The sequence below is a fragment of the Canis lupus genome, chromosome 1 (genome assembly GCF_003254725.2).
Source record: "Canis lupus dingo isolate Sandy chromosome 1, ASM325472v2, whole genome shotgun sequence".
In the NCBI taxonomy this organism is placed as follows: Eukaryota; Metazoa; Chordata; class Mammalia; order Carnivora; family Canidae; genus Canis; species Canis lupus.
Window position 1 is genome coordinate 59,618,798 of NC_064243.1, and position 10,788 is coordinate 59,629,585.

General features: G+C 35.7%; 1 long non-coding RNA gene across 1 annotated transcript in view; it reads left to right on the forward strand.

The window, feature by feature from the left end:
* The window catches only part of LOC118353810 (uncharacterized), a 37,942-nt gene extending 29,255 nt beyond the window's left edge, over positions 1-8,687 (forward strand). The window contains exons 2-3 of the long non-coding RNA XR_004813202.2: positions 7,258-7,367; positions 8,543-8,687. This is a non-coding gene — a long non-coding RNA (uncharacterized LOC118353810). The remainder of the gene's footprint in view (positions 1-7,257; positions 7,368-8,542) is intronic.
* The last annotated feature ends 2,101 nt before the right edge of the window (positions 8,688-10,788 follow it).

Genomic DNA, 10,788 nt, shown 5'->3' on the forward strand with positions numbered 1-10,788 from the left:
ATTTTCTTACCCTACACAAGTGAGAAAATAGATTTGGAAATTACCTGAGCACTCTGGGCTATTTCAAAGATCAAGAAAGAGAATTTGGTTTCCATTTCTCATGAGTGATATATAACATTTGGAAAGCAGGAAAATGATAATTGAATATGGACATAACTAATTAAAATATTATATTCAGGACTGAGATTGAAATGTAGCTAAGGAGAAAAATCCTACAGATGCTTAAAATCTGTGAGGCTTCTAAATTAGCTGAATCCCCAATGAATCTTCATTATTGACTAGAGGAAATTATGTGGTATTCTCTTTCTTTGCAAGGCTTGAAAATTTATTGAATTGATACTAAAAGCTTGCAGAAGGTAAGGGAACCTTCTCAGAGGCAATTATGCTGCATTTTGCTACTGAAATCTAAGTTTTTCCCATGTGTGACAGAATTTTAAATGAAACTAAGGCAAACAAAATGTTAAAATAGATCATCATAGTCTTGTTTAGAATTAGTGCATACTCACAGGGTTTGAGAATGGTAGTTGAATATAGATGTCTCCGAATATGGCTTATCTGCCAAATGACAGATGGTCCAGAGTCAGAAGAGAAAGGCTAAAGAAGATGTAGTCGAGGGTAAGGCTAGTTCTGGAAAGAGCTGAGCAGCTGTTTGGTGGTTGTATTAACACTGATCATTAGTACAGTCTCTTTTTCATTCTGCCACTTTCATTTGTTATTTTTTTCACTTTTGTGATGATTCAACAAGGCTATTTATTAGAAAGGATGATATCTGCATAAAGGTTCATTGAGTGAAAATATTCTGAAAGTTATAGGCTAAATTAAAGAGGTTTTTTTTTTTTTTGATTGAGGGATAACTAATGCTTTGTATCACACATTAGTTAAAAAAACATTTGAAAATTGATTTTTTTATCCTTCAAAATACTGTGAAGACACGTCATTGTGTTTTTCTACTAGAATTCAATTAAAAGGGGCTCCAGAGAGATAAGGAAGCCAAAGAAACTTCATCATGTGGAGCTCATGAATTGTCAATTATGACCTTTTAATTTACCAAGTATTTATCTGTTTATTGTTTAAGTCCGCTTTATTGACTTAAACAACAAAATGCACTCTTTGTAAGTGCACATTAATGGACTTTGACAAATTTAAAGCCCCATGAAACACCATCATCATCAAGATACAAAGTACGTCCATCACCTTCAAAAGTTCTCTTATGTCCCTTCCCACTCAACCCATGCTACCTTGGTTTAGGTAACCACTGATTCGCTTCCTATATTAGAGTTTCATATTAAATGGAATCATACAGTATGTACACTTTTGTTTGTAGCTCCTTTCACTTGAAGTGCTATGTATATTCATTTAAGTTTTGTGTTTCAATAGATTATTTCTTTCCTTTTGATGACTAGTATTTCATTGTATAAATATGCCACAATTTTCCTACCTTAAATTTTGAGTTGGTTTAGCCATTTGAATAAAGCTGTTTCAATGTCTGTTTGTAGTCTTTGTGGAGGCATATGTTTTTATTTCTCTTGGGTGAATCCCTAGAAGTAAATTGTTGGGTTATATGGCAAGGCAAGTGCATACTTAGGTTTATTCTAAACTACTAAATTGTTTTCCCAAGAAACTGTATAATTTTACATTTTTTCCAGCAATATATGTGATTTCCAGCTATTCTATATTCTTGTCAAGACTTGGCATTGTCAGTTTTTTTTTTAAATTGCCATTGAAATGGGTGTGCAGTGTTTGTGTAATTGTACACAAAAACATATATAGTTCAAATCTTTGCCATTTTCTTATTGGCTTGTCTTATTGAATTGGTAACAAGTCATTTTCAGATATATGTATTATGTGAATATTTTTTCCCAGTTAACTTGATTTATTTCTTAATAATGTTTTTTGAAGAGCGGAATTTTATTTTCTTAAAGATTTATATATTTATTTGAGAGAGAGAGAGAGAAGATGAGCAGGGAAGGGTGGGGGGAGAGAGAGAGGGAGAAGCAGACTCCTCACACAGCAGGGAGCCTGATGCAGGATTTGATCCCAGGACCCTGGGATCATGACCTGAGCCGAAGGCAGACAATCAACTGAGTCACCCTGGTGCCCAAAGAGCAGAAATTTTAAATTTTGACAATGTTTATATATTTTTTCTTATATGGTTCATATTTTTGTGTTGAGATACTGATCTTAATTAATTCTACCACCATATGTACTCAGTGATCCAAAACAGAAACTTGATCATCCTTGACTCACCTCTTTTTTCACAGTATCTGTTGATCTTACTTTCTAAATATCTTCAGACTTTATCTACTTTCCTCAGTTCTGTTCATCTAGTCCAGACAATCATCCTCTCATGCCTGGATTGCTATAATAGTATTCTTAGGTGATCTTTCAGAAATATTAACCTGAACACAATATTTGTTGCTTAAAACCCACCAGTGGATCCCTAGTGTTTTTAGAATAAAGTATAAACTTTTAAATATGGCTCCTAATGCTCTGTATCTACTTACATTTCCAATTTCCTCTTTTCCCACTTTCTTTCATTATCCCATCTCTATGTACAATGTTCAGCTCTTTATCCACAATGATCTATTATCATTTCCTTAACAACTCTAAGCTGTTTCTTCATCGCATATCTATTTTCTACTCACTTTACGTGAGTCTAAGTAGGAATTCTTCTTTTTTGGAGCCATTTCCTCATGGCCAGGCTGGATTATATGGCTCTGCCTGTGTTCTCCATTTAGCAGGGACTATAGATAGACAACTAATGAAGTGATGATATATTTCAAGAAAGTGGGATTAGTCTATGAAAAGGATCTGACAAAAAGAACACTTTCAGGTGGGGAGTATATTTTATGCTTCAAAATCATCCTTTATGATATATAACTTTGTAAATTACTCCAGGACACACTCCATGCACTGCATTCCACACACTGAATCCAGAACAAGGATTATTAATGGTTTCAGTGGCCTCAACCAAGGCCAGTGGGTAAAGTGAGCAGAGGCCCTTAGGGGGCAGCAGAGGACCACATACCAAGAAGGTCATGGGCGGGGCAACTGTGTAAGCAAAGGGACCTCTTTGTGTCACTAGCCAAGAGGGTAAACTATTTGTCTTTCTGTTCCTCAATACTAAATAAGGATAGAAGCTAATGGAGTTGAAGTGTAGAAACTCACAAATTCAAATGCCTACAGGGATGTGACAAGAAACAGACTTCAGGGAATGAGACCAGTGTAAGACAAAGTCTGATTAAGGGTCTGCTACCAACTTGAGAATACATCCTTCACCTGGAAGCATATAAATGCCCACAAATGGATGAAACACGCTTTGTTAACCAATCAGCTTGCAACATTTCTGCACACATGCTGCAAATCTATCACCCTAGCGTGGCCGACTACACTGAGCCACATAAGGGAACTCCATTTGAAGATGGGAAAATCTCCCTGATATCAGCAGGGAGAGCTAGAACCAGGGTTAGAACAAAGAGGAAATGAGGACTGAGCTGAGGTCCTTGTGGAGTCAGTTAGGTGTTTGATGATGATGTGAGGGAATGAATATTTATTAGACATCTATGTGTATTAAGAAATGCACACACAATATTAGAAGTAACAGTGTTGTTTATTGGGAACTTACATTGGATCGAGCACTTTATTGGGTATTTTACACAGTTTGATTCTCAGAACAACATGATAAGTATTATTTTTCCCCCCATTTAACCAACAAGGAAATGGAGGCTTCAATTTGTTTGAAGTCAGGGCTGCCTGAGAGAGAAAGAGAGACAGAGAGAGAGAGAGACAGAGACAGAGAATGTGTATAGGGGCAAACATTTTTTCCTGGGCCCCTGTCTATTAAAACAATTTGAGACATCTTAAATAACTTGGAAACAATCCACTAGCCAGGCTGCTCTAAACCAGGCTTTTCATGTGGCTCCTGAAGGAAATGTAAGAGTGGGAAACTTTTCTAGGTTCTTTAGTGGGTATAATGATTTAATTGACATAAGACAGATTTACAGGAGAAAAATGTATGTATAGAAGCCCCATTAAAATATGAGACTCCCCAGATGTCAGGTACTTGAGGCTTATATACCATCCAGAATTAAGGAGAAAGAGGTATAGTTCAGGGGCTTCAAAGGGGAGGAAGACAATTCACAGGAAGATGAGAAAAGCAAATGTTTGGTGAACAAGGTTTGCCATGCCACGCAGATAAGTTTTTCTGATATTAAAAAGTTATTTCTGGTAGTAGGTCTCTTCTGGTACAGGCCTTCTATCCAAATTCTTTTAGGCAGTGAAGTCGGGTGGGGGAGGGGCAGTTAATGTCTCTTCCTGAGTCTGCTGGGCGGTGATTGTCCTCAGCCCAGAATAATCCATTTACCAAAGTGGCACATTTTGGGGTGATGTATTCTGCTCCCCCTTAGAAATAATAGGCATGAGTCCTGGGGCTCTTTGTGGCATTTGGTTAGCCCCACATGTAAGAGATGGGATGAAGTTGTAGGTGTAAGGTTGGAAGGCCCCTGAAAGGGAGGAACAGGCTGGAGGTGGGTGGTCTGGTGGTAGGAGCTTCTGGTGAATAGAATCCATGTGGATTGCTTTGGGTATAGGGCACCCTTCCTGGAAGACTCTAGTTCCAGGCACTCTATTAGATATTTTAAGGAACAGTAAAATTGATCCTTGCAAAACACAGGTTTGAATTTCACGGGCCCTCTATGTGCATTTTTTTTTTCGATAAAATAGGTTACAGTTCTGTAAATTATTTTCTCTTCCTTATGATTTTCTTAATATTTTCTTTCCTCTAGCTTACTTTATAGTAAGAACACACTGTTTAGTACATATAGCATACAAGTTTAGTACACGTGTATTAATTGACTGCTTATGTTACTAGTATGGCTTCCTGTCAGTAGACTATTAGTAAGTAAGTTTTGGGGGATTCAAAAGTTATATTGGACTTTTGACTGCAAGGGGCAGTGGGCAGTGCCCCAACCTCTGCACTGTTCAGGGCCAGTTGTGCTCTGAAGAGTAAGGTTGCCTATGTGTGGCCCAGGGGAGGGGTCCTGCTTGCTGAGTTTAAGAGCAGCACTGCCCAAAATGACTTAGCTAGTAAGGATTACAATCCAAGTCTTTACCCAGAAGAGCATCATTTACAAGCCAGTGTTAGATTAAACTTTCAAGAAAGCAAAAATCATCCCAACTCTGCCTCTATTTTGTCTTCTGTCCTGGCCAGGACATTAGTAGGACCTATATAGTCTAACCACATTTTTCTTCTTTTTCTTCTCCTCTTCCTCCTCCTCTTCTTCCTTCTTCTTCTGTCTCCTCCTTCTTCATCATCACCATTATTTTAAATTTATGATATATTGAGGATGGACAACTTTATAAAATATAATAAAAATGTCCCAGCAATATCAAACTTCTATAAAAGGTTTTAAATATTATCTTTCAGTTTCTTTACTGAGCCACACTGGTCTACACTCCCACTTTACATAGCCTTGGTCTAACCCAGTGTCAAGAATTTCTTCCATCCACTTAGGATTCCTAATTGTCTTGTTTCTGTAATTTGATATTGAAATAAATAAATGTATACATACGCCTGGCAAAGAATTCAACATGACAACTCATTAATCTACATCCAGGTAGGTGAGAGTTAGAGAACCTATGGACTTTGGATGGAACTGTCTATACTTTTTAATCTCTTTACCATGTAATTGAGACATTTTGAAGATTTTGGTTTAATATTTGTGATAGAGGTGATTAAGATCTATAAAGGATTGGAGATTGATAGGTTTCAGTGATTTATGTTTTAAAGTTTGACTTCTTATCCTCACACAAATCTCCAGATGTGGATCATTAACTTCATCACGTACATATAAGAATATTTTTGTAGTTTTCATTTGAGTGACTTTTCCTGGTTATATCTGGTTGGATGGGGTATGAGATACCATTTATGGAAAAAGAAAATTAATGTTGTGGTGGATGTGTCTACCAGATTTTACATCTCTCCATTCATGTAATCATTTATATGAAACTTCCTTTAGTGGGCAACAACTCACAGTTGAGGGAGTTTGTCTATAATAAACCACTTGGCTTATGTTACATCAAATTAGATCAGATCAATTTCCTTTATTTTTAATTCCTTCCACACCACATCAGAATTCTCCTTAAATGAGATGCCTGTAAACAGATCTGGCTCCTTAAGGGTGATAAAAAGGTATGAACATAAATCTCAAATTGTTTTTTGAGAAAGGAGATTTTTCTTTTATGAAAGAAGATTTTCCTTTTGTGAACGATCAATTGAGAAATGACAGAAGCTAGCTCTACAAACTAGATTTAAGGGAATATTTGAAGAGCAAAAAGTAAATATCCAAGATATAATATTTATAATTTTGATAAATTAATGTATATATTTTTGAGCCTGAAAGCTTGGTAGGTCCTTATCTTAACTTTTGAAGGAAAAGATGCTGCTACTTCATAGAAAGTATAGAAAAACCATGTTTTATTTGGAAAAGAAATGAGTCTAAGTGAGTATTACAATATTGAAAGGCCTCCTGTGGGTATACCACTTTATAACACTGATTTTCTGCAAGCATATATCAGCTCACATTAATGGGCATATACCTAGGTGTGCCATCTGTTACAGTTTTAGATGCCAGAAAACATTTCTATGGGTTTTTTTGAATCGTACTAGTTCAGAGACTGTGATACTTCATAAACTTGCTGACCAGACAAGAGCTTGAGTTTACCTCCTGATATATCATTTTATTTTTCCATTTCAAGCATTACCTGAAATCTTCCCATCCTTGAAATCTTTATAGGAATTATTACTTTATTTCTCATTTGGAATTTTCATTATACTTCCATTCATCTAATGATCTTTCTTGTGTATGTGTATTCTTTCTCCACATAATTATTGGACATAAAAACTAGATGATAAGTGGGGGGTTGAATGGCTAAATCTACTTTTTTTGGTCAGAGAAACAAATGTAATCACCCAGGAAATAGGGTAAAGTCTGAGAAAGATCAGATTATTTAAATTGATTTCCACCAAGGTAAAATTGCGTGGTAAAATACTACATTGGTGATTGAATGCATAGAGTATGAAGTGACCGATTAGAAATTATAATTTTTGATGTCAAATGTTGACATGCACTTGATATGTATGGTAAAAGGAGAAAGATAAGGAAAGTCTTATAGCTCAGTAACCCATGAAATCCTTAGGCTAGCAGACTTATCAAGACATATTAAATATTAAACAATTCTCAAATATTTTTTTTTCAGACAACTCAATGATCAACTCAGAAAAAGCAGCAAACATGAAAATTCTATGGCTGAGGCCATATTGCACATCCTTGGAGGACTGTTAACAAGAAGAGAAAAGAAAATCTGTGGTATGTGTGAATCAATTGATATTTTAAGCACAAATGTTTTTCTTCTTTAGAAAACAAGGTCAATATATTAATGTTGATATTCATGCACAAAAATGGGTCAGCTGATATTTTAAAAAATCTTTTTTGCTTTGTTTTGCTCTTTCCCTAAGGTCACTGACCAGACACTGGACAGGTAATATACTAAGACTCTAAATATCTACAAAGGCAGTCTTATTTGTTCTACGTAGAAATTTCTGAGAAGGCCCTGAGTCTGATAGAATATATACCATAGGGTAAGCATTCAGTTCATATGTGGTAACAACGATGGATTTGGGGCCAAATATATTTTGAGAACTGGAGTTTTATTAAGTGCTTATTTCAGGCAAGATGCTAAGCATTCCACATAGATTTTTAAAAGTTCAATGTTAGACTAGTCCTGTAAGATACACATTATTATCCTTTCAGATATTACAACAAAACAAAATGGGGGGAAAACCCAAAAAAAGAACCCGAGAGTTAGTGGTATTGGGCACGATTGCAGCTCTAAAGTGGAATCCTGGAATCCTGGTTTGAACTAAGGCATTCCTACCCTAGAGCTCACTCTCTTAGGCAATCACTCCATTATACTGCCTTGCCATCTAATGTTCCAGTGAAGTAGTAATAGCATCGAAGAGGTAATTTAAAGGAAGGACTGACTTCCAGAAAGAGGGCTATCAAAGAAAATACACAGTGTGGAACATTTTGCTGTGGCAGCAGGAAGTCTTGATTTCACAGAATATGTCTTGTTAGATGCCAGTTTAATTAGCACCATCCTCTTGGGTCTCGATGTAGTTGTTAACTCTCTCTACCATGGGAATGACCTTGAAAATTGTATTTGTCTCATGCAGCTGGCAATGCACTCTAACAAAATACTATATAGCAGGTAAGTTGCTTCCTACATGTTTTATGCCATTTTCAAAGCACAGAAATGAACCGAGTATGCTGAGAAGTAACGTGGTATAAGAAGGCAGGCAGATGGTTTCATTTAGCTGTAACCTAAGTGACATGTTCAATATCAAGATGTTTAAGTAGGTATGCTTAGAGTGATTCTCTGTCACAGTCTTTCCTCTTTATGAAACGGAGTGTGACTAGTTCTTAGGAGCCTACTAGAGAACAAGGAAATTTTAGTCAATGATTTATCATGGTGCTCATTTCAGAATGCAGTGGAGGCTCACCTTGTTGTCTGCCTGGAGCAGGGAATAGATTCTCCCTCTGTGTAACTGGCCTACTTTGCTGTTCCCCACACAGTCTTCAGCAGAGGTGTTATATGACTTCCAGAAGTTAAGGACCATGTTTGTCAGACACCAGGTGTGTACCTTAAATTATTTCTTATAGGTAGAAATTATTTCTTGTTGTTTGAAATATTTAGAACAGCTATACAGTACTATAGAGTAATGCTATGTGCTTCATAGAAAAGTTTGGAAAAGTAAATTTCAGAATTCTTAAATTCTTAAATTTTAGTTCATTTCTAGCCATTGTCAAGCAGAGATCTGGCTCTTTAGTTTAGAATACCTCAGTAAGTATCCCCAAATTTTTATGATTTTTCTGTTTTTTACAGTCTAGGAATACTCTAGCAGATTTGACATTCACCAGAATTCTTCTTTCGATTTTTTTCCACCCAATTTATATATTTTGCTATATTTTACTCTGAACCGTTAATGCTCTCTAAATTGTAGGAATATTGTCTTTATCTTGCCCTCACCCTGTTATTTTTATTATTGCAGCTCACAAATTAGTTGTATAATGTGTTGACAGTTTAATTATTATTATTGTGCCTTAAAGGTTGGATTAAACCCAAGAGATCAGAATATTTAAAAAAGAAAAAGTCATTCTGAGCTTCTTGTTATCTTGTTTGCTCTGTCACAATGTGCACAGAGGCAGAACCATGCTAACTAGAATAGGATCAAAATCAGCCATGTCTGCAGAACAATTTCAGCTTTTGTGATATTTTAAGTTTTATTTATTATTTTTATGCCGTAATAGCATCTGATGTTTTCTTTAGGAACAGAAGAAAAACCCATATATTTTTATCTTAAGCAGTAGCTGCCTTTCAGACCTATTTTTTTAATCAAATTTGTAGCATAGGTGTCAAACTAAATTGTTTTTTACTTCAACACTCCAATGTTTTGTATATTAGAGGTAACTTCCATGCACTAGAAGCTATTTCCTTCACTGACTTCTTCTTCTTCCTGACAAGCATCTATCTCTTTAGCACTTAGTGCCCACTGGTGAATTTTACTTGGTTTTGGATGAAGAGCTGGAAAAACCAATTATCTCAGCCTCACACATTTCCACGATCAGGGATCAGTTATGTGCTTTAATCGTGGTGTCATGTAATGTCCACATTGCTTCTTGCTTTGAGCTGAATCGCTGCAACTATCTCACTTTGACTGCTCTTGAAAATGTATCCACATCTGTCTGTTTTCATTGTCTAATTCCTGGGCATAGACGGCATATTGGTGACTGAGTAGTATGATGAAGGGAACATAAAAAATTTGGTATCAGAAAAAAAAAGTGGGTGTCAGAAAGTCTGACTTTAGTGCTGACTCTATCAGTTATTAGATGCCCATTTGATGCTGGGCATGATGCTGATCCTCTCTGAGCTCCATCAGCTTCAATGAAAAAATGTAGTTTATTAAAGTAATATTTTAAAGGATGTCTATATCATATATTTTATGTTATATATTCTATAGTTACATATAACTATATGTAAATATATTGTAATTATGTAACATGAATTATTACACATTACACATATTATATGTTGTATATATTTTATATGTGATATATATTTTATTATATAGACCTTGTTTATCTTTTTAGTTTCATCCAAATTTGAGGTGCTTGATCCCATATGAGTTAGGGCATTCCGCTCCTTTGTTTTTTTGTTTGATAGTCTCTGAAATCATTCTTATTTTGCTATTAAAGCAGAGACAAGGAACGTCAGCAATCCCTTGTCTGATTAGTCACTGACCCTGACCTACCAGTTGGTATTAGGGAAAATATCTGCATCCCCAAAACTAGTAGTTTCCCCAGACTAAAGAGATTTTCACTTTAGATTCAAAATATTCCAAGAACAGCTTCTGAATATTGTGTTTAATATTTTGGTGATACAGGTCTAAATGTCATATTGATACAATGACTAAAATATCCTGGTAGCCCCAGAAAGACAAAATTAATTATATATGGCCCATCAGCAAAGGCTCCATATTTTCCTTAGCTCTAGTAGGTTTGTAGGATTATGTCAGTCATAGCTGGGGTGAAAATAGGAAATGGTGAAAAGTTCATTGCAGTAAAAGCATAGAATTATTTCTGGGTTGAGTTAAAATTATCTGGGGAGGGATATGATTCTTTTGATTTTGAAAGCTCAATATTATGAGGATAGTTTAAGTTTTATTTATTA